This window comes from Anabrus simplex, chromosome 2 (assembly GCF_040414725.1).
Source record: "Anabrus simplex isolate iqAnaSimp1 chromosome 2, ASM4041472v1, whole genome shotgun sequence".
Lineage (NCBI taxonomy): Eukaryota > Metazoa > Arthropoda > Insecta > Orthoptera > Tettigoniidae > Anabrus > Anabrus simplex.
Window position 1 is genome coordinate 399643268 of NC_090266.1, and position 25216 is coordinate 399668483.

Sequence of the window (25216 nt, forward strand, 5' to 3'; positions counted from 1 at the left end):
TTTAATTTTTGATGGAATTAGCGTTTTATTTTAAATAGTGTTTTCTTTTACGTCGCTCCGACGCAGATAGGTCTGCTGGCGACGATGGGAGAGGAAAGGGCTAGGAGTGGGAAGGTAGCAGCCGTGGCCTTAATTAAGGTACAGCCCCAGCATTTGCCTGGTGTGAAAATGGGAAACTACGGGAAACCATCCTTAGTGCTGCCGACAGTGAGGTTCGAACCCACTATCTCCCGAATACTGGTGCTGGCCGCATTTAAGCGACTGCAGCTATGGAGCTCGGTGTGTAGCTCTTTGAAGTACCCTGTTGAGTTACGGGAAATCTGCGGTGTTCCACAAAGGCAAGAAGGTTCTGGAACACTACTTTAACACTCCAGACTATCATTAAGATGAAACAACAACAAAAACAACTGTGAAGCATTCATTAGGCCCTACGTAAACTAATCCGATCAATAATTGGCCGGCTAAGAAATATTCCCTTTTATACATTCTCGAAACGTGAAGATATTCGTCGGGCGAAGGGAATCCTACCACCTGCACGATATGTTCATCCTACTTCAAACCAGAGAATTTTGAAAGAAAATACATTTCTGCAACGGCCAATATTTGTGTGCTTGCATGTACAATGGCGTTAATAGTATTTATAACATGCGCAGGAAGATTGTGGTCGTGCTGGTCTGGCTGGGAGGAACAGTACACTCTGCAGGCTGGTGAGCCGACTTCCTTCAAGGGCAGGAGGAGGCTGGCCATTACGCTCGCTGGTAATTCCCACTCTCCTTCAGCTACTGGAATAGCGCTTCTCCCACTCCCAGGTTCTCGTTATTGGTTTGCGTTTTCCTTGTTCACAGCTCAGTCTTAGTCAGTGAAGTGAGGATAAGACATACTTAGTTGTCCATTCAACAGCTAGGAATTTCCACTTTCTGGAAGGTATGTAGCCGATCTTATTTCTTGGTGGCAAGCTTATTTCGGTTTTCATAAAATACATTACAATAATAATTTTATGGTTAAGGTGCACAAGCCCGCTATCTCTAGTTCACTTGTAGGCGCCGTTATATGCTATTAGATATGTTCATTAGGGTACAAGGAAGGAGTAGAGGTGCGAAAATACGTTTTTGTACTATTATCTCATCATCATCATCATCATCATCTGTTTACCCTCCAGGTTCGGGTTTTTCCTCGGACTTAGCGAGGGATCCCACCTCTACCGCCTCAAGGGCAGTGTCCTGGAGCTTCAGACTCTTGGTCGGGGGATACAACTGGGGAGTATGACCAGTACCTCGCCCAGGCGGCCTCACCTGCTATGCTGAACAGGGGCCTTGTGGAGGGATGGGACGGGATAGGCAAGGAAGAGGGAAGGAAGCGGCCGTGGCCTTAAGTTAGGTACCATCCCGGCATTCGCCTGGAGGAGAAGTGGGAAACCACGGAAAACCACTTCCAGGATGGCTGAGGTGGGAATCGAACCCACCTCTACTCCGTTGACCTCCCGAGGCTGAGTGGACCCCGTTCCAGCCCTCGTACCACTTTTCAAATTTCGTGGCAGAGCCGGGAATCGAACCCGGGCCTCCGGGGGTGGCAGCTAATCACGCTAACCACTACACCACAGACGCGGGCTGTACTATTATCTGACATATAAAACACTGAATAGGACACTATGTAGGACTGGTGGAGCACATGGCGACCATGTTTACTTGGTGACAAAGGATTGATGACGTCATACCTGACGTCATAAAATGTTAGAGAGAGACAGGGAAACAATATCCGAAAACTAAGTCTGAACTTTCTCTACTGCGCATGCGCGACTGTTTTAATTATTTTACATTTCACTGTGGACAAGAAAAATGATCGTGACGTAATACGTATGTCACACCATCCCCTATATTTGTATAGAAGGCACATGTGGTACACCTGCGAACATGTGACGTAAGCAAGGGCCACCAACTCTTCCTCGTGGAAGGAAGGGGGCGTAACACCCGCGGTCCTTATGAGCTTGGGTTCATCTAAATACACACATATGCGTGGCTCATAATGAATTATTGAAAGAATTGCTTAACCATGGCGAATAAACATTGTGCAATTTGTAAGTACAAATGTAATCCTATAATTTACTTTCGTCGTCAATAAACAGGAAAGTATTGGCGTTAGGGGTTGAAGGCAGTCGCCAAGTGGTTATGTTTGGTTGGTACCTCTCATGTGCATGCGTAGATCGACGATGGCGGAGCGGTTAGGCGGTTACCTGCAGGAATTACCACGTGGTCGTGATAGTTGTGGCATTACTGTCAATTCAAGTTATCATGTTTATTTAATTAATGGCTCCTGTATGCAAATTTGCGGTGTTATGTAGTTAACTAATTACGGAATGATTCGTACATTCAAGGTGGTTTTATGTGCTTTTTAGGTGTTTAATTGCATTAAAAAATTCGTGTGGCTATTACTAGCCGAGTGCAGCCCTTGTAAGGCAGACCCTCCGATTAGGGTGGGCGGCATCTGCCATGTGTAGGTAACTGCGTGTTATTGTGGTGGAGGATAGTGTTATGTGTGGTGTGTGAGTTGCAGGGATGTTGGGGACAGCACAAACACCCAGCCCCCGGGCCATTGGAATTAACCAATGAGGGTTAAAATCCCCGACCCGGACGGGAATCGAACCCGGGACCTTCTGAACCGAAGGCCAGTACGCTGACAATTCAGCCAACGAGTCGGACGTTTAATTGCATATCATAGTGAGCTGAACCTAACCCCGAGTGCTTTTAACTCAATGCTGGCTGGCTTCGTGGACGAAGCCGGCAGTACGTGAAATGGATACCTAAATAAACTTCTGTAAGTACCATTTAAACACACTACTTCCTATTCTTGCTACTGTGTGAACTTTCAATGCAGTGTAGCCTCCGCTTTCTGTGTGGGTAATAACACTTTTATCGGTGGATCGGTGAGTCCCTGGCAAGCATAAAGGAAGGATTTCTCCGCATCTTTGCCTCACGTATCGTTTCATATCGCTCGTATATGCGTGTCTGATTCCTAAACATGCACCCACGTTCGTAAATTGTGAACCGTAAATTGCTCCATACTGATCGGGTGCTCAAGTGGTATGGAGCGGTCTCTGATTTTTTCTTCCTTTGTTATTAAATTTCAGTATTTTAATGGTTCATTGTGATTTATATGGTGACTTTATATCATCAGTATGCATTATGTGATGTGGTCATTTTCTGCTGTAACCCATGTGATGCTTAGTTTCTGTTTGTATGTACTTTTAAATGTCAGGTATTGGTTCGTGACGTCATAATTTCATCATGACTGATCTTCCACAGGTTGAAGGGATGAACTATGACATCATAAACATAGCTACCCTGGTAAGAGAGTCGTAGCGCTTGGCACACATTGGCATTTAATAATTACTTACAAATTGCGGTGTTAGGCCCCTTTAAACAACGAGCATCATCATCATCATCATCGATTTGAACGTGGTGTGATGCAAGAATAACGTGAACCACTACTGATCTTCCGTACGCATGACGTCATGAACTTTCCCTCCGTTCTTCATTGAATTGCTCTCACCTCTCCATAGCGCCAAGCAGGCTGGCACTGAGGGTATTAATTCTTCTCATGTCAACGACAGCCAATAAGCACACTTCCTTAAATATCACCCGGATTCTTTTAAGGTCTTATTACGAAACTGTGCCGTGATGCAAATTAGTACGTTCTGACGCTGAGGCAGTGTCATGTTGACATTAGAACACTACGAAATACAGAGAGGTACTCCTACGTGCTACGTGCCGGTCGCTCCACATCATAGTTTCATGGTCCTAAATCCAACCTCGTCATACCCGGTTTATACACATGACCACATAAGGTACCTTAAAAGCGCAGCAGCACCAAGGGCATCAAATAATGGCTTACCGGTAGGGAGCGAGACAGCTTCACATCCTGTGTTATTCATATTTTTAAGCTTAGTGACAAGTCCTTGCATTTTTATGGTTTGGTAAGTTGTTATATCGGTTAAGCTCTCGTTCTCTGTGTTCGCGGTTATCATAGATTATGATTTGGGTGGGACTTTTTTGGATGCTAAATAAACGTGTTTTTACAAGATGAAATCCCAGCATTTCCATCAGACTTAAAGCCGAAAGTAGTTGAAGGAACGTTAAATGTTAAACGGATAACGTGCATGATATTATGCATCGCACCTTTAGTTAAATATAAACAGACACACTTCGAGCGAGTTAGCTACTCGATGCGGGGTCAAGCAGCTAGAGTCTTGCATTCGGAAGGTGGAGTGCTCGCAACCCATCGTCCGCAGCCGTGAAAGTAGTTTTCCACGGATTCTCGTTTTTACATAATGCCAATACCGGGGATATACCTTAACTAACGCCACGGCCACTGCCTTTTAAATCTTAGCCAGTTTTCATGCCACCATCGCCAGAAAGCTGTAAGTGTTAGAGTGACGTTAAAAATGGTGAATGCACACACACACACACACACACACACACACACACACACACACACACACACACACACACACAAGTTCTGACATTGCACCAATATCGGTGCAGTTATCTAGCAGATTTTACTCTCACAGTAACTGTACGAAACTCAAGTTTATTATGTTTCTACCCCACCTTGGAGTAAATACCCTACACCAAAACAACCTACACCAAATCAAATGCATCGCATCCTCTCGAACTTTATCTTGGCCTTCTGGACCGGGGTGGCTATCTCAACTTGAAATACCTCCTCAGTTGTTCTAACGTAGGCTGAGTGTACCTTGGACCAGCCCTCAGATTCAGGTAAAAGTCCTTGGCCTGGCCGAGAATCGAACCCGAATCCTCCGGATGAAGAGCAGGCTCGCTACCCTTAGACCGCACAGTCTTCAAAATTACCCTATACAGTAAACACATTGATCCTTTTCTCAAAACATTGGTCGGATCCCTAGCCATTTCACCATTAACCGATAACGATAACCGATAGACATAATGACTTGCTTGTCTCCTAGGTGACCACTTACCGAATCCCACCCATTGCATGTAGCATTTTTTATCTCTGGTCTCGACGTAAAACTGGATATCCGTAAGAGAGTTACCTAAATGCACTTGTAACTTTAACTGCGCTGTTAACTTTAATGAGTTTCCGGAAACTTAAATCCAGATTTATAAGGCCCTGGTAATAAACAGAGCAGTTATTGCCATATTTAGTATCTGTAGTTCTCCAATAGATATCTCTACGCAAATGATTTTAGGGTTATTTTGGTAATATCTAGTTACTTATTTTTGCTAATTGTTTTACGTTGTACCGACACAGATAGGTCTTATGGCGACGATGGGATAGGAAATGCCTAGGAATAGGAAGGAAGCGGCCGTGGCCTTAATGAAAGTACAGCCCCAGCATTTGCCTGGAGTGAAAATTGGAAACCACGGAAAACCATCTTCAGGGCTGCCGACAGTGGGGTTCGAACCCACTATCTCCCGAATACTGAATACTGGCCTTACTTAAGCGATTGCAGCTATCGAGGTCGGTCTACAGAAGTTTTCTACAGTGAAATAATGGTTGGACCGAGCTCGATAGCCGCAGTCGCTTAAGTGCGGCCAGTATCCAGTATTCGGGAGATAGTAGGTTCGAACCCCACTGTCAGCAGCCCTGAAAATGGTTTTCCGTGGTTTCCCATTTTCACACCAGGCAAATGCTGGGGCTGTACCTTAATTAAGGCCACGGCCGCTTCCTTCCCACTCCTAGCCCTCTCCTGTCCCATCGTCGCCGTAGGACCTATCTGTGTCGGTGCGACGTATAACAACTAGCAAAAAAAAAAAACTATGGTTGGCAAATATGTGCACAGTCATCTCAATCAATCTCATTAGCATATTTCTCATAATATGAATATATGTACGATCTAATAGAATGCAAACATTAGATATAGTATTTTCCTTTCTTTCTTATTCACAGTACGCAGACATCGTCTTACATTTCACCTTGATTGTTGTGGTCAGTAAAATTATTTAAAAAATAGACAGCAATTACCAAACAGATCACTTTTCACTGATCCATAACACAACAAGCTTAAACGAAAATAATCACATAAATGAAAACGTTCAGCACACTTTGGAACCTATCATTCCGGCACTGAAGTTCTGCACTGATGGTGCGATATCCGTTTGTTCTCGCTGCAACTGTTGCAGATTTTTTAGTAGACTGCAAACAAACTGAAAACTCCTACTTAAAAGACGCATATGCCGTTTTTCTCTTCAATGATGCTGGATATGTACGGCAAGATTACCTTTTCTTCAGTTCTTCTTCCGTATATCGACGCCGAGTCTTACATGCAAAATGTTGCTTATTCATGCTCGTATCTCTCTGGGAACTCACTCATTTATCATTCTTCTTTGACATGTAATTTCACCTGATCAGATGCCAAACCTTTCAAGAATTCCCGTTTTTTCGAGCTTTCCTGGCACAACTTGGACAACACGGAAGTTATTACAAACTGGGATCTTCAATAGCCAAAATAAAATAGCCATATCACTAAATTGTTCACTAGTACTGTAGTTCACTAATGTACTCCTCGTACTGAGAATTTGCAACATGCATTGACAAAAATACTCTCGTAACTGCTGACGTGAAAGTCCAATTGAGAATTTCAATCGAACATAGCGAGCTAACCCCGACGCAGGGTGTGAATTGTGTTGACACAGATAAGAAGATGACATAGCATACAACTCCCTGCAAGATTTTTAATTAAGTCCAGATGTTTTATGTTTACTGGGAGTCTATGAGACCTCATGTCATCGGTTAAATAATAGAATAACATTAAAAAATCAATGAAAAATCTATATTTATTATTCAGCAGGCATTATATTAAATGCATACCAGTACCTAAGATATTTATTATTTAATACAAATGTAAATATTAAAGGCAAATACTCCATAATTTCAGATTGGGTGTTAACTAACTGTTGGTGGGACTCATGATTCAAAGCCTTACGAAAGAGATCTTAACGTTATAGCCACGGTACACTGAAAGATCAATTTGAGTCTAATGAAAATCCGTTAGATTCGACTTCTATTTTATTTGACGATTCATTTCCCGTATAGCAAGATACATCTACGTTAGAGGCGTCATGCTCCGAGAAGATAACCTAAACAGATGACAGGGACAGATGACACCATACAAGTGGAATCAGTGACTAAAAGACAGTGACAACGTGGAAGTCAATGTACTGACCGAAATATTGTCGACCCTAGTACATCCAAGCACGTTAAAAATACAACGAATTACTGTAAATATATTATAACGAGTTCATTATCACTTAGTAATGTTTACGAAACTAATATAAGATGATCTTGTACGAAACGGTATGGAGTGGCGCCTCATAGCGGTATTTGTTGGAATCAGTTCTAAAATAGAGGTAACTACAGCACTAGCTGCAGTTACCAGTCGTTGCGCAGATAACTGAGAAGAAGCTGATAACTGTTGTTTCGGAAACTCATGTTAAACATATCACCATGTTAAGTCACTGATAGCTACTCATCTACACATAACTGCCATTCCTGAAACCGGCCATTAGAATCACAGGAGAGATTTGCTACAGAAATTAGGCATGAGGTTGTATTCCATTGATTTCCTCGCCGTTACTTGCTGTTACTTATCAACTTTGCAAGCCCGTCGAAATACTGACACGGAACGATCCCACAAGCGACATCTTCCATTCATTCATTAGAGGGACTGGCTGCTTAAGGATTGATATCACTGGTGTCTCTCATACTTCCACTACCTACATTTTCCCAAGACTGTAGATAAGACTGAGGCAGGTTAGTGAAAGTGATAAACTTGTTCTAGCTCGTAGCATAAACACAATGACTGTACAGACTTGGATCTGGGCAAACCATAATCAGAAGAAATTAATAAGGCAAGTAAACCTTAAAATCAATTTTACAAAAGAAGAAAAAAACATACATTCACACAGCCTACCAGTAGAAAAACATAGTTCGACCGGAGTTCTTACACGAGTCAAGACTGCGGTTATAGAGTGACTTATCAATCTGTCAGGTGTGAATGATACGCGTTCCTTTTGTTTTTAGCAAGTGATTTAACGCCACATCAACAGAGGAGATTTTCGGTAATACAAGGGTAGGAAAGTTCTTGGATTGGGAAGGTAATTAGTTAAGGTCGAGCCCTAGATATTTCCTGGTGTGAAAATGGGAAACCACGGAATACCACATTCAGAATTGTCGTCGGTGAGGTTCGAGCTCACCATCTTCTGAATGCAAGCTCACAGCTAGGTTACAAGAACCGCGTAACCAATTCGTTCGGTCGTTTCCTTGTCTTTGCCAGCTCATTTCTTCCTCTCCTCATTATCGCCCTCCGAACGAGTCGGCTGCACGGTGCGGGTGAGTCGTATAACTATAAGCTTGCATTCAGGAGATGATGGGTTGGAATCCTATTCCGGAAGCCCCAAATATGGTTTTCCTGGTTTCCTCATTTTCACAGGAGCCTTATGTAAGGTTACAGCCGCTTCCCTTCCAGTCGTAGCTCATTCCAATACCACCGTCGCGGAAAATCTCAGATGTTAGCGTGAAAATACTAGAAAAGAAAGAAATCTCTTTCTTCACTTTCCAGTGGGAGAAGTGGGGTGGTAGCGTATCAACACCAATCTCCTTGACACTGATTGCCTCCCCCGCGATTTTGTGAGAAGTGGTAGGGAGTGGAATAGGAATTGGCGTAGAGCGTGCTCCCCTGCCCTCCTATAGATCAAACATGATTTAGTTTGTTACATGAAATTGATGCGGAAAGCCTAGCACTTCCTGTGTTGGTGATAAGACCCTTAATTATTTCAGCTGTACGAAGGTATTGTATACTATCAGTGAGATTATTCTCAGCCTGTGAACAGGAATAGCGGAGGTATCACACATATTTCAGGAAATATATACTAATCATATAATATACGATTACTTCGTTATTTTTCGAGAAATAATGTTCATTATTTAAGTCCTATTGAGTGTAGAATCCTTCAGTGCGATCCATTGAGGGCATCACTCGGAGAGGAAGTTACACAAAAGGTTGAATAAAGTAAGTAGCTCGATCACGTACCATGTCGAATACTGAAAGGAATAGATGTGAACAGGAGATCTCAGGTTCGATTCGAAGGATAATTTGAAGTTCTGATGTAGTCCAGGATGGGAAGAATGGGTCGGAAATGGAATCCTTAGGGTGTCAATAGCTCCTGTTGATCAGAGCTACAAAATCGTCTACAATCTCAACAATAACGCTGCACTTAACAGGTAGTAGATATACACAACCACGTAAAAGAGGCCGATGCCTCAGTGTTTAACTGCAACAAAGTGGCATTTTAAAGATTTTTAAAAGTCTCAGTTGGTCGATAATGATCCATTCTCTACGGTATATCTATAAAATCTCTGATCAACAGCCTTCTTTGTTATCGGACAAAGGAGTGTATGTTGGTAACGCTTTGAGCTTTTGGTAGCCGATGCATAGTTTAGGTGTAATAGATCTGACCTTGAACGGAATATTTCTACATTGCTTCATGGACTGCATTTATTGTGTAACGGTTCAAATCCCGTTACAAGCATTCATCTGTATTATTTTTATAATTATTTTATTTTTATCACTATTATCGTTATTTGCATTATTATTATTATTATTATTATTATTATTATTATTATTATTATTATTATTATGTCCGCCTCTGTGGTGTAGTGGTTAGCGTGATTAGCTGCCACCCCCGGAGGTCCGGGTTCGATTCCCGGCTCTGCCACGAAATTTGAAAAGTGGTACGAGGGCTGGAACGGGGTCCACTCAGCCTCGGGAGGTCAACTGAGTAGAGGTGGGTTCGATTCCCACCTCAGCCATCCTGGAAGTGGTTTTCCGTGGTTTCCCACTTCTCCTCCAGGCAAATGCCGGGATGGTACTTAACTTAAGGCCACGGCCGCTTCCTTCCCCCTTCCTTGTCTATCCCTTCCAATCTTCCCCATCCCCCGCAAGGCCCCTGTTCAGCATAGCAGGTGAGGCCGCCTGGGCGAGGTACTGGTCGTTCTCCCCAGTTGTATCCCCCGACCAAGAGTCTGAAGCTCCAGGACACTGCCCTTGGGGCGGTAGAGGTGGGATCCCTCGCTGTGTCCGAGGGAAAAACCGAACCTGGAGGGTAAACGGATGATGATGATGAGTTCAGAGTCTAATATTGTTGGTGTCAAATATGTAGAGAAAACGACTCATTAGACCCGTTTTCCTTCTTCTAGTGACGGATAATAGGCGAAATGCGGGTGATGAGTTGGGTATTGGGTGCGATAGTTGCAACATGTGGACGTAAGTTGTACGGTCACGCTAGATTCATCGTTTCCTGTCAGACGACAATGTATTCAGTAGTCATTTGTGGTACACATCTCTTGTCCTGTAATATTCTTCAAGAATAATCTTGAAGTAGAGGTGGGTTTACAAAAATATAAAAATAAAAAATTAAACGAACCCGCAACATCCCACATAGCTTTTAGCTTACATTCGGGAGATGTTAGGGTCGAGCCCCACCAATGGCAGCCCCGTAAATGGTTGACCGTATTTTCCCGTGTTTACGCCAGGCAAATGCTAGGGCTTAGTTAAGTACTCGGCCACTTCCTTTCGAGTCCTAGCCCTTTGCCACACCTTCGTCGAAGGCATTAAAACACTAGCAGAAAAGAAACTCTGACGTGCATATACAGTACATGAATCTGCATCTGTATACCGTTATGCCTTTCAGCGTTCAGTCTTCAAGACCCCGTGAATTAATTAAATCCCTCCACAATACCCTCTTTGCAACAATATCATTGCCCTCGTTTGATTCCACACCTCTTAATATTAAACAGTAAGAACTTACCCTAACCAGCGCCTCCTACTTCTGCTTCATTCATTCTCCATTTCCGAGTACACTACTCTCCTAGAGTAACCTGTTATGCACCTACCTCATATGACCCCACCACCGAAGCTGATTTACGCGAACAACTTCATCTGCCGATTTCATCGTTAACGCGTAAAGCCTTTGAAAGTTCTGACACCATGGTTAGCTGGTTCGAGTCCAGTTTGTGGAAAATAATTTCAAGATGAGAATATTGATCGGTAGTATAAACACTAGATTGTGCGCCAAAAGCGTGGGTTTTGTTCCAAACATCTCCGCACCATATGATATTGTTCATAGTGACTCCCCCGTCGGATGAAGAAGTTAATTCCAGAACAGACCTTGGTGTTATTCGAAAAAAGTAGGCTCCAACACCGAATTTCAACCTCTCCCTACATCATGGTCGTCATCATCATTATCATCTTCATCCCCCTCATCACACACACAGACACAAACACACACACAAGCCTGGATGCTCAGGTAACCCGCACGAGTCAAGTAGAAAGACGTGCACCAGGTGTCCCGGAGGCCACAATCAATCAATCAATCAATCAATCAATCAATCAATCAATCAATCAATCAATCAATCAATCAATCAATCAATCAATCAATCAATCAATCAATCAATCAATCAATCAATCAATCAATCAATCAATCAATGTCGTGGACAAAATAAAATTAATTGATATTCCAGTGGTGGAATACCGCAAAAAATATAGTGGCACTATAATGAGGCGTACTAGGGAAAATTAGTGAAACAGTTTGCCACTGCTTCCCTCACTGAACCAGAAAGTGCTATTGCAACACGACCGACGCGATGAAAAGCTCTTTCACCACATCCAGACGCGCAAGTCGTGCTCTGAATATCGTTGCTCAGCACCACCTGTAAAACAGAAGTTTCCGCACAGTCTCGACCATAAATGAGTCTGAGACTTCAGTGGAAGCTGCAGAGGTGTGAACATTATTAGACTCTACATTAATTTTTAAACATTTTAATTGTCTCATTACCTATTACTTGCCTGCACATACAAATCTTTTGTGCTGCAGTGGATATCCATTATATGTTACTTGTCTGTTTAAAGTAAATTATACACTGACTGACAGTGACAATGCAACACCAAGGAGGAGTGGTTCGAAAGGGATGAAAGTTGGGGAAAAAACAGAGACGGCACGGATGAATAATTGATGTTTATTTCAAACCGATATGCAGGTTACACAATGCGCACGGCATCGACTCAGTAGGATGTAGGACCACCGCGAGCGGCGATGCACGCAGAAACACGTCGAGGTACAGAGTCAATAAGAGTGCGGATGGTGTCCTGAGGGATGGTTCTCCATTCTCTGTCAACCATTTGCTACAGTTGGTCGTCCGTACGAGGCTGGGGCAGAGTTTGCAAACGGCGTCCAATGAGATCCCACACGTGTTCGATTGGTGAGAGATCCGGAGAGTACACTGGCCACGGAAGCATCTGTACACCTCGTAGAGCCTGTTGGGAGATGCAAGCAGTGTGTGGGTGGGCATTATCCTGCTGAAACAGAGCATTGGACAGCCCCTGAAGGTACGGGAGTGCCACCGGCCGTAGCACATGCTGCACGTAGCGGTGGGCATTTAACGGGCCTTGAATACGCACTAGAGGTGACGTGGAATCATACGCAATAGCGCCCCAAACCATGATGCCGCGTTGTCTAGCGGTAGGGCGCTCCACAATTACTGGCGGATTTGACCTTTCTCCACGCCGACGCCACACTCGTCTGCGGTGACTATCACTGACAGAACAGAAGCGTGACTCATCGGAGAACACGACGTTCCGCCATTCCCTCATCCAAGTCGCTCTAGCCCGGCACCATGCCAGGCGTGCACGTCTATGCTGTGGAGTCAATGGTAGTCTTCTGAGCGGACGCCGGGAGTGCAGGCCTCCTTCAACCAATCGACGGGAAATTGTTCTGGTCGATATTGGAACAGCCAGGGTGTCTTGCACATGCTGAAGAATGGCGGTTGACGTGGCGTGCGGGGCTGCCACCGCTTGGCGGCGGATGCGCCGATCCTCGCGTGCTGACTTCACTCGGGCTGCGCCTGGACCCCTCGCACGTGCCACATGTCCCTGCGCCAACCATCTTCGCCACAGGCGCTGCACCGTGGACACATCCCTATGGGTATCGGCTGCGATTTGACGAAGCGACCAACCTGCTCTTCTCAGCCCGATCACCATACCCCTCGTAAAGTCGTCTGTCTGCTGGAAATGCCTTCGTTGGCGGCGGCCTGGCATTCTTAGCTACACACGTGTCCTGTGGCACACGACAACACGTTCTACAATGACTGTCGGCTGAGAAATCACGGTACGAAGTGGGCCATTCGCCAACGCCGTGTCCCATTTATCGTTCGCTACGTGCGCAGCACAGCGGCGCATTTCACATCATGAGCATACCTCAGTGACGTCAGTCTACCCTGCAATTGGCATAAAGTTCTGACCACTCCTTCTTGGTGTTGCATTTGCTCTGTGAGTCAGTGTATAATACATGTTACATCTTCTTTCAGTTACATCAATGACGACATCATGGTCAATAGACGCCTCTATCAATTTTAATTTCCAATGTTGACGATTTTTAATTTCTCTTTTGAGTGTAATTAGATAAAATACAATTACATGAAGTGACTCTCTGATATTTTGCTTTATTCGAACGCTGCTATAATCCGCTGTGCTTTGTACTATTTACTATCCAAACTCCTGGAAACTGATGTTTTAGGATGAGCGGCAGACCAAATAGAAATACGTAATCTCAACATACGATTAATACAGTATTTCACAAATATGAACAAATCGGATGAACATTTGAATGAAAGGCAGGGAATTGGTTGGAACAAATTAGAAAGACAAGTGAGGGAAAAAACGAAGGCAGTTTAACTATTTTTCTTCTCCTTTGAGTCTAATAATTTTCACACCTCTTTACATTTGGCCATGGTCCGTGTCAAGAGACAGATGAAAAAAAAAACTGCATCCATAAATAAATAACCACCGGCGGTGGGCAGTTCTATTCTCGCAAATAACATTCTGTTTTGAAATATATGGTCAGAACAAAAGTGTCCGAAGTGTCCATCAGCTGCCGAAGGTTAGCGACAGCCGACAGCCACCTTGTTTACCATTCTTATCATTCATGAACATGAGATATCACCTCTTGTAGACACAGCACCACTATCGCTGCAGGACAGAGGATTAAAAGAATGTTGCTCTGGGTGACAAGTTGAGGAACAGGTGTGTGTAGTTTAGTGGCTTAGCTAATGGCTTGCCACCCGTAAGGCTGAGATTCGAATCCTGGTCGTTTCTAGGTTCAGAATTCCTTCATCTCAGAAGTCTCTTGGCGTTAGGGAAAGGCTTAAACCCCCGGCCAGAAATAACACAGAAATAACAGGGATAAGCTGAATAAAGATGTGGTAAGTTGAAGTTCTCGCTGTGTACTTTATAGGAAAGATTTACACGGCACACATTTATATATAGCAACAAGACACATGTTTTAATGTCCGAGTGATTCATCGTACTGGAATATCTATGTTGTTACTGACAAAGTTCCTTACATCCTGTCATAATGATAGTCGAACTTCCGCAGGATGGTAACTTCCAGAAGGAAAATGCGTCCGCACACCAAGTTAGAATCGCTATGCGATAATTTCACACACATGGAAGTAGCGTATACACTCACGTGGACATGTACGTTTTGAATCCCACTGTTGGCAACCAACAAATTAGGCAATGGTGCCAAGTTTTGCCTGCACTCAGCAGCTGTGAATGTACGATTATTATTATTATTATTATTATTATTATTATTATTATTATTATTATTATTATCTACTCTTCATGTAGCACAATCATTCTATTAATGTGACAGGGCCAGTGACTTAGTACGTAGTCCGACTCGTTGGCTGAACGGTCAGCGTACTGGCCTTCGGTTCAGAGGGTCCCGGGTTCGATTCCCGGCCGGGTCGGGGATTTTAACCTTAATTGGTTAATTCCAATGGCACGGGGGCTGGGTGTATGTGTTGTCTTCATCATCATTTCATCCTCATCACGACGCGCAGATCGCCTACAAGCGTCACCTGGCGAGCCGAACACGTCCTGGGATATCCCGGCGCTAAAAGCCATACGACATTTCATTTACGTAAGACGTATTTATCTGTTTCGGTCCTAATAACAGTTACGAAGGAGTGATACTGGTGATAAGATATCGTTGTCCCGAAAATGAGTGTTATTCATACCGGTTGCGGTCCGTCATAAGATTTTACAGGGAAGATATATGAAAATTTAGAAATACTTAATTCGTGCCTGAAAATAACAGTTACCTTTTAACGGTCATCGGCCGTCATAAGTGTCCGATGTCCGGTTCCATGGCTAAGTGGTTAGCGTGCTGGCCTTTGGTCACAGGGGCCCCGGGTTCAATTCCCGGCAGGGTCTCAAATGTTAACCATAATCGGTTAATTTCGCTGGTACGCGTTCTGGGTGTACGTGTCGTCTTCATCATCATTTCATCCTCATCACTACGCGCAGGTAGCCTACGGATGTCAATTGAAAAGACCTACAGCTGGCGAGCCGAACTTGTCCCCGGACACTCGCTGCACTAAAGCCCATACGCAATTTAATAAGTGTCTGATCTGAAAGGGAAAGACATATGAAATAATATCAGGCAAACGCACTGCCCGTTAGTTCTGGTATATTATTGCGACTATGCATTCATGTTGTTACATTTGACAGTGAGGGCAGTAAAGTTTTTTTTTTTGCTTTACGTCACACCGACACAGATAGGTCATATGGCGACGATGGGACAGGGAAGGGCTAGGATTGGGAAGGAAGCGTCCGTGGCCTTAATTAAGGTACAGCCCCAGGATTTGCCTGGGGTTCGAACCTACTATCTCCCGAATACTGGTATTTTTTCACAGTATGATTGCACAGTTTCATATTGATTGTTTTGGAATGTTGTTACCATTGTACCGGTTGACGTAACAGTGCGCCAACCATAGAGATAGTGAGAGACTGCATATCCTTACCACACAATTCTAAAGGGCTGATGTGGTAGATATTAGGCCCTTTAAACAACAAAAATCCTAGTACTAAAATAAAGTCGCCATTCTCATGTGACGCAATGTCTTTCTTTTTTTTTTTTTGCTAGCGGCTTTACGTCGCACCGACACAGACAGGTCCTTCGGGGACGATGGGATAGTAATGGTCTAGGATGCGGAAGGAAGCCGCCGTAGCCATAATTAGGGCACAGCCCCAGCATTTGCTTTGTGTGAAAATGGGAAAACACGGAAAACCATCTTCAGGGCTGCCGACGGTGGGATAAGAATCCACTATCTCCCGGATGCAAGCTCACAGCTGCGCACCCCTAACAGCACGACCAACTCGCCCGGTACGTTAAAGCTGCGTTTACACTGAGCGCAATTTCCTCGCGAAATAATTTCGCGAGGGAATTGCGCCTAGTGTAGACGCTCCCTCACCCCTGAGTAATTGCGGAGTGAGGGTCCTCGCTGCGAGCCGGAGCTCAGTCGGTTTTTGTCCGCGCATCAAACGGTTTCGCTCATCTAATTTCGCGCAGTGTAAACGTGGTCCCCATAGTTGCGCGAGAGATGAATCAAGAACAGTGCTTGCAGCTCATCGAGCTCTACAAAAATCGAGATTTTATGTGGAATCCGAAAATCAATAAAAGAGAAGATGCGTGGAAGGAAATTAGTTCTCAACTAAACTTTCCTATTTCTACAGTGAGAGGGAAGATGAAAGCGCTACTGGATCAGGTAAGCAAGTACTATTGGTTTATAACGCAAAAGTGTGTAATTTCATTACTTTTCTTTTGAACCAACCGGTACCTATTTTGAAGCATTCTTGGGTCATTGTGAAGAACGTACACTGACCGGCACGAAAAACGCAATACTTCAATTTCGTACAAAAACTGATTTTCTTCTTCCCTTTCTTGATCAAAAATAACATTCATATGATGGAAAACGCGGCTGCAGCGGCTGGAGGGACAAGACAAGTTTCCATGTTGGCTGCAAAACCAGAACTGAAGCTTTCAGGCTTGTCGAAGGCGGCTCGCCCCACTCGCGCTATTTTTCGCTCTGAATTGCGCTCTCTTTTGGGAAGCGCGGAATTTCACTCGAAGCGACGAAGTTTCGCCCGAGCTACTTCCGCGAGGGAGTTTCGCTAATGTAAACGCAGCTTAATGTCTTGAACGAAGATACGGGCATGTGTAAGAAGAATCTAATGCAGCAGTTAATTTACGCTCAGAACTTAATACACGGCGTACTTGACTTCGAACATTCATAGCTTTCCCTTGCTGTCTGAAGTAGGACATTTGCTACATGAAACAACTGCATGATCCAGTGGATTTAGCTAGTTAGTATTCCGCCACGACTCACGTAACCTGTGTCATTATAAAGCAGGCAAGTCAAGGTCACGAACTGGCTGACCACACTGCGTGCACGAGAAACGGCGATCGCTAGCCGAGGACGTTGGTGCAGTCTCAAAATATCCGGGGCTCAAAACACGAAGAGGAATTGACAGAAAATAGTATCAAAATATCCGCGGGAAATACAACATGTATGCTGAGACAAATAAGCGAAAAAGTCTCAAAGTATCCAATAAGTATACAGTAGGTAGCTGCATAGGCTTTAAAAATAAACGCATTTTAAGTTTACTTGCTGGGTGTCCCCACTTCTCTACGGCGAGGATGAATTTTTATTTTCATACATTTTATTTGGAAGATTATTTCGATTACTTCGTCGACCAGTGGTTGAACAATCTACTTGAGCTGTGGAATTGTCATGGAAAATGACACCGAACAAACAATGCCGATGAAGGATGAATTTTATGTTCAACGTCTGATAAAAAGTGTTGGTACCTCGTCTGGAAACTGAAGCTGAAACGTCTGATATTCAAATAGCCAGGATAGATATGAATCTCGAAAATTCGAAGAGAAATAAGAACTAGTGTATTTTAGACGAAAGAACCAAAAGGTTTACAGCTAAATATGACGAAACTGAAGACATCGAAAATGTTTTGAGAAAAGTCTCTCAAGTTATCAAAGCGGACTGAAACTTGTGACAACATTCTGGGGAAGAAATTGTAAATATTTTCATAGTAAAATTTGTAAATAAACAATCTATATATATAAAATAGCTTGTCCTGACTGACTGACTGACTGACTGACTGACTGACTGACTGACTGACTGATTCATCATCGCCGAGCCAAAACTACTGGACATAAAGAAATGAAATTTTGGGGATATATTCATATTATGATGTAGGTGCTCGCTAAGAGAGGATTTTTGGATATTCCTTCGGTAAGGGGGTGAAAATGGGGATGAAATTTTAAAATGAGTGTATCTATATCTCAAAACTCTAAAAGTTTACAGATGTAAAAATTGGTATTTAGAATCTTCTTTAAAAATAAGGAAACACGTATTTTTTTCAGAAAATCCCAATATGAGGGATGAAAAAGGGTGAAAATGGGGGAAAATGGATTGAATGCCTTTAATCAGGATACCGGTACTTATATCTCAGAAACTGAAGATATTACAGACCTGAAAATTGGTACTTTTGATCTTTTTTAAAAATAAAGAAGCACGTATTTTTTGTTTTTGTAAAATCCAATTAATGGGAGGGTGAAAAGGGGGTGAATTTTTAAAATGAGTGAATCTATATCTCCAAACTTTTAAAGTTTGCAGATGTAAAAATTGGTATTTAGAATCTTCATTAAAAATAAAGAAACACGTATTCCTTTGTTTTCGGAAAATCGCAATAGGAGGAGTGAAAAGGGGTGAAAAATGGGTTGAATGCCTTTTATGAGGATACTTATATCTCAGAAACTGAAGATATTACAGACCTGAAAATTGGTGTTTGGGATCTCCTATTAAAATAAAGAAACACGTATTTTTTGTTTTTGGAAAATCCAATTAATGGGGGGGGGGGTGAAAAGAGGGTGAATTTTTAAAACGAGTGTATCTATATCTCAAAACTTTCCTTTAGAAATAAAGAAACACGTATTTTTTTGTTTTCGAAAAATCCCAGTGGGAAGGGTGGAAAAGGGTGAAAAAAGGGTTGAATGCCTTTAATGAGGCTACTTATTTTTCAGAACCTGAAGATATTACAGACCTGAAAATTGGTATTTGGGATCTACTTTAAAAATAAAGCAACAGGTATTTTTCCGTTTTTGGAAAATCCAAATCATGGCGGTGAAAATGGGGGTGAATTTTTAAAATGAGTGTATCTACACCTGAAAACTTTAAAAGTTTACATACACTATGTAAAAATTGGTATTTAGAATCTCCTTTAAAAATAAAAAACATGTATTTTTTGTTTTCGGAAAATCCCAGTAGGAGGAGTGAAACAGGGGTTGAATGCCTTTAATTAGGATACTTATATCTCAAAAACTGAAGATATTACAGACCAGAAAATTGGTATTGGGATCTCCTTTAAGAATAAAGAAACATGATGTTTTTTTGCTTTCGGAAAATCCAAATAGGGGGGGGGGGGGTTGAAAAGTGGTTGGATTTTTAAACTGAGTGTATCTACATCTCAAAACTTTAAAAGTGTGCACATGTAAAAATTGATATTTAGAATCTGCTTTAAAAATAATGGAACACTTTTTTTCTGTAAATCCCAATAGGAGGGGTTAAACAGGAGTGACAAATTAGGGTGAACTTTTTGAATGACTACATCTACAGAATATCTGAGAAACGTAGAATGTTCCAGACGTAAAAAGTGGTATTTGGAATCTCCTGTAAATGTAAAGAAACATACGTGATTTGTTTTTGGAAACTCCTCTTAAGGGGAACTAAAAAGGGGTTGAAATTTTAAAATGAGGATTTATACAGTATATCTAAAAAACTTAACATGTTACAGAAGTGAAAAATGGTGGTAGTTTTTCTCTATTAGAAATAAAGATACGTGTATTTTTAGCTTTCGAAAATACCACTTGGGTGGAGGGGGTAAAAGTGACTGAAAATGGTGTTGAATTCTTTCAATTAGGCTACTATTATCTCAAAAATGAAGATGTTACAGACGTGAAATTTGAAATTTGGAATCTTCTTTAAAAGTAAAGAAACACCTATTCCCGGAAAATCCAATGAATGGGAGGGGGGGTGAAAGAATTTAAAATTAATTGACTTAATTGTATGAGAATACTTACATCTAATAAAAACTAAAGTTGTTAGGGCCTACAGACGTGAAAATTGGTATTTGCTTCTCCTTTAAAAACAAAAAAAAACAACGTTTTTTGGGGGGGGGGAATCATCTTGGGGGTCGGGAGTGAAAAAGGAATTGAATTCCTTTCATGAGTACACATAAATCAAAAACTGAAGAAGTTAGAGTCGTGATAATTGGTATTTAGAAGATCCTTTACTATTAAAGAAACAAGTATTTTTTTGCCGGAAAATTCACTTATGGGGGGAGAGGAGTGTGAAAGTGAAAAAAAAGTGAATTATCTTTATCTCAAAACAGAAGGTAATAGACGTGAATATTGGTGTTTGAAATCTCCTTTAAACATAAAGAATAACGCCTTCTTTTAGTTTTTTGGGTGGGGGTGGGGGTAAATAAACTTAAAGGAGGTGGGGTGTGAAAGGAGGTGAGACCAATTGATTTTACTGTTCATAATGTATTTATAAGGAGCCTCCGTTGCTCAGGCGGCAGCGCGCCGGCCGCTCACAGCTGGCTTCCGTGGTTCAAATCCCAGTCTCTCCATGTGACATTCGTGGTGGGCAAAACAGAGGCGGGACAGGTTTTTCTCCGGATACTCCGATTTTCCCTGTCATCGTTCATCCCTGCAACACTGTCCAGTATAATTTCATTTCATTTGTCATTCATTAATCATTGCCCCAGAGGAGTGCGACAGGTTTCGGCAGCCGGCACAATTCCTATTGTCGCCGGTAGATGGGGCTTTATTCATTCCATTCCTGACCCTGTCGAATGACTGGAAACAGGCAGTAGATCTAGGATGTACTTATTCTGATCATAAACCGTCATTTTTAATCTTTCCTGGGTTCGTTTTCAACAGCCATCTTTTCCTTAGGAGAACGTTCTTAGATTTCAGTAGATTCTCCTGGCATAAAAATAAAAATTTTAACACATTTGAAATAAACGATAGGAATGAGATTGACCGTCCAATTGTTCACCTCTATAATAAGGTGAATAATGCACGGAAGTATGTCATTCGTATCGCCAGAAATCCCGCATATTTTGCCTACGCGCTACAATTGTGCTGGTCACATTCTCAACAATGACAATGGCAGCAGATGTTATTTACCGCCAAGTACGGGTCTTGCATCTTGCTGTGGGGTCCAGAACATCTAAGATAATAATAATAATAATAATAATAATAATAATAATAATAATAATAATAATAATAATAATAATAATAATAATAATAATAATAATAATAATAATAATAATAATAGTAATAGTAATAATAATAATAATAATAATAATCATAATAATAATAGTAATAATAATAATAACAATAATAATAATGTTCTGGACCGTCGTCAAATGTGCGGACCGCGCTGGAAACGGGTCCTGGACGGATAATGACTAAGAATGCAGTCCGGCCGCGGGTTCAGTATCGCCAAGGCACCCAAGACGACACCACGCTGGATCTCCTGAAGGATTTGATCCATATTAAAAATGCTTATAGGAAAAGACGGAAAAGATTTAGGGACCCAACTGACCGGGTGGAATACCTGGACCTAGCCCGGGAAGTACGAAATCGATTGTTGGAAAGAAAGATTGAAAAATGGGAGGAAACTTGCCGTAATCTATTAGAAAACAAATCAGATCGCGAATTTCGGCGGATTATGTAAAAAAAATAAGCATTCAATTCTAAATTTCAGTATAATACCGTAGCGAAGCACGGGTATCTTGCTAGTCTATATATATAAAGAAACATGTCCTGACTGACTGACTGACTGACTGACTGACTGACTGACTGACTGACTGACTGACTGACTGACTGACTGATTGACTGGCTGACTGACTGACAGATTCATCATCGCCGAGCCAAAACTAATGGACATATTAAAATGAAATTTTGAGGATACTTTTATAGTACAATGTAGGTGCTCGCTGAGAAAGGATATTTGGATATTCCGTCGCTAAGGGGGTGAAAAGGTGGGGTGAAATTTTAAAATGAGTGTATCTATATCTCAAAACTTTAAAAATTTACAGATGTAAAAATTGGCATTTAGAATCTCCTTTAAAAATAAAGAAACACGTATTTTTTGTTTTCGGAAAATCCCAATAGGATGTGTAAAGTATGCCTTTAATGAGGACAATTATATCTCAGAAACTGAAGATATTGCGGACCTGAAGATTGGTATTTTGGATCTTCTTTAAAAATAAAGAAACATTTATTTTTTGTTTTCGGAAAATCCAAATAATTGGGGAGAGGGGCGGGTGAATTTATAAAATGAGTGTATCTATATCTCAAAACTTTTAAAGTTTAGAGATGTAAGAATTGGTATTTAGAATCTCCTTTAAAAATAAAGAAACATGCGTTTTTTGTTTTCGAAAATCCCAATTGGAAGGGTGAGAAAGGGTGAAAAAGGTGTTGAATGAATTTAATGAGGATACTTATATCACAGAAACTGAAGATATTACAGACCTGAAAATTGGTATTTGGGATCTACTTCAAAAATAAAGAAACACGTATTTTTTGTTTTTGGAAAATCCAATTAAGGGGGGGTGAAAAGGGGGGTGAAAATTTAAAATGAGTGTATCTATACCTCAAAACATTTAAAGTTTACAGATGTAAAACTTGGTATTTAGAATCCCCTTTAAAAATAAAGAAACACATATTTTTTTTTGTTTTCGGATAATCCAAATAGGAGGGGTGAAAAGGGTGAAAAATTGGTTGAATGCCTTAAGTGAGGAAACTTATGTCTCAGAAACAGAAGTTATTACTGACTTGAAAATTGGTATTTGGGATCTTCTTTGAAAATTAAGAAACACGTATTGTTTTGTTTTCGGAGTTGTGAAAAGGGGTGGAAAATGGGTTGAAAGCCTTCAATTAGGACACTTATATATCGGAAACAGAAGATATTGCAGACGTGAAAATTGGTATTTGGGATTTCATTTGAAAATAAAGAAACGTGTATTTTTTTGTTTTTGGAAAATCGAATTAAAGGGAGGTTGAAAAGGGGGGTGAATTTATAAAATGAGTGTATCTATATCTCAAAACTTTTATAGTTTACGGATGTAAGAATTGTTATTTAGAAACTGCTTCAAAAATAAAGAAGCACGTATTTTTTGTTTTCGGAAAATCCCAATAGCAAGGGTGAAAAAGGGTGAAAAATGGGTTGAATGCCTTTAATGAGGATACTTATATCGTAGAAACTGAAGAAATTACAGACCTGAAAATTGGTATATAGGATCTCCTTTAAAAATAAAGAAACACTTACTTTTGTTTATGGAATATCCAATTAATCGGGGGTGAAAATGGGGGTGAATTTTTAAAATGAGTGTATCTATATCTCTAAACTTTTAAAGTTTACAAATGCAAAAATTAGTATTTAGAATCCCCTTTAATACACTAAAGAAAGTGGAAACTGCAACACACAGAAGGAGTGGTGCTACATTGCTGCAATTGAACATGCAGGACGAGTGTTCAGTTGTACTTCGATGATTACACTTTCAGGTCCATTTCATTCAGTGTGAACAAAAGTATGTATAGCCTAGATTATTGTAGCTTATTTACTGACTTTGTATACCAGTTTTCAATGAGATAGAACCACTAATGACGTAAATATTTAATAATTAAATTGTATTCCTTCCCCTAAACTACCATTCCATTCAGCGTGAATAAAATTATTTATAGCCTAGATTGTAGCGACTTATTCTCCCACATTGCATACCAATTTCTATTAAGATAGGACCAATAATAACATAAATATTTGAAAATTAAATCTTAATCCTTCCCTAAAACTGTAGTTTAGGGGAAGGCCTAATATTTAATTCTCAAATATTTATATTATTAGTGGTCGTATCGATAAATACTACATAACCAAAGTTATATAGAATTAAATTTCCGACCATTTATGTCTTACACATTTTTACCGTACCAGCTATGATAACACAGTTATTCATGAAATTGTATTTTTCTTCCTAAGTCCATATCGATGCCGAGCCACGAGAAAATGGGTTAACAGTATTTAATTAAAATCGGTACATAGAGTCGGGGAATAAGAAACTACAGTCTAAGCTAGAAACAATTTTATTCACCCTGGATTAAATTGTAGTTTAGGGGAAGGCGCCTAAAATTTAATTTTTAAATATCTATGTTTTTGGTCCTACCGAAACGTACTACATAGCAAAAAGTTTCAGAGAATACAATTTCCGATCATTTATGTTTTATTCAGTTTTACCGTTCCAACTATGCTGAGTGGTTTTTCAGAGTCGGAGGAAAACTAAAAGTGAAGGCCTACAATATCGAAAACGCATTACATTGATCAACAATAACATTATGTTGACCATTGTTTGTTGTGAAGTTATTTGTCTCTTATGCCGCCTCTCAATTGCGATAGATTGCATTACTGCTGCATACCCACTGACTGAACTGACTGACCGTACTGAATGAAAATTGGCGGGAAATAGCCGGGGAGTTAGGAAACTTTCTTCTTTAGCATGCCATTCGTCTGGTTCGTACATTTTCTGATACAACTGGTACGTAACACACTGGTTCTTCATAGTATTCCAGTTATTCGATCCCTACTCTGACACGCTGTTTTGATTGAGCAGTGTGCATACTTAAGGCTGAGGCTGACTTAGTAGTAGTACCATGGCCTGGTCTAGAATAACAAATTAGGCCTATTTCAAATTATAGCACCACAATTCACTGAATAACTCGAAATTCAACCCTGAAAAGAGCCGATTCTTAAGAAAAGCGTCTCCCTCTTCACTATTATTAAATTCTACATTCATTTTGTTCCAAAATATCAGTGAAGAGGGGGTTTCTCCTCTGGCTTGGAGGAAAAATTTGCCTCCATGTTAGATAGATTTTTCCGCCGCCAGTATAGTGATTAGATATTTTCCGACTCATCGGGTACTCCTAGGAAACATTAGTAAAAGGGCATATTTTTTTACCCTGGGAGTCTCCACTATTCGACCCTCTCCCCGCCGAAAAAAGACGAAGAGTGTTCACGAATCACGGCTGTCTGCAGCTTGGTCATTCCAGCCTTGGAACTTTGGACTGTTAGACCGGCAGTGTAGTCCTGTTCGTTAAAAGTGAGAAAATGTGTGGTGTTTCATTTGATCGAGTATTCCATATGAAAGCATTGCTTTTAATCGCACCGTTCCTACTGACGTCATAATGAAAATCCATATGTA

At 41.2% G+C, this 25216-nt stretch overlaps 1 protein-coding gene across 1 annotated transcript in view; it reads left to right on the top strand.

Annotated features, from left to right (window-relative positions):
• The first annotated feature begins 832 nt into the window (after window positions 1-832).
• Window positions 833-25216, top strand: part of LOC136864164 (hemolymph lipopolysaccharide-binding protein) — a 112953-nt gene continuing 88569 nt past the window's right edge. The window contains exon 1 of the mRNA XM_067140811.2: window positions 833-924. The gene's annotated coding sequence lies outside the window, so the exon portion shown is untranslated. The remainder of the gene's footprint in view (window positions 925-25216) is intronic.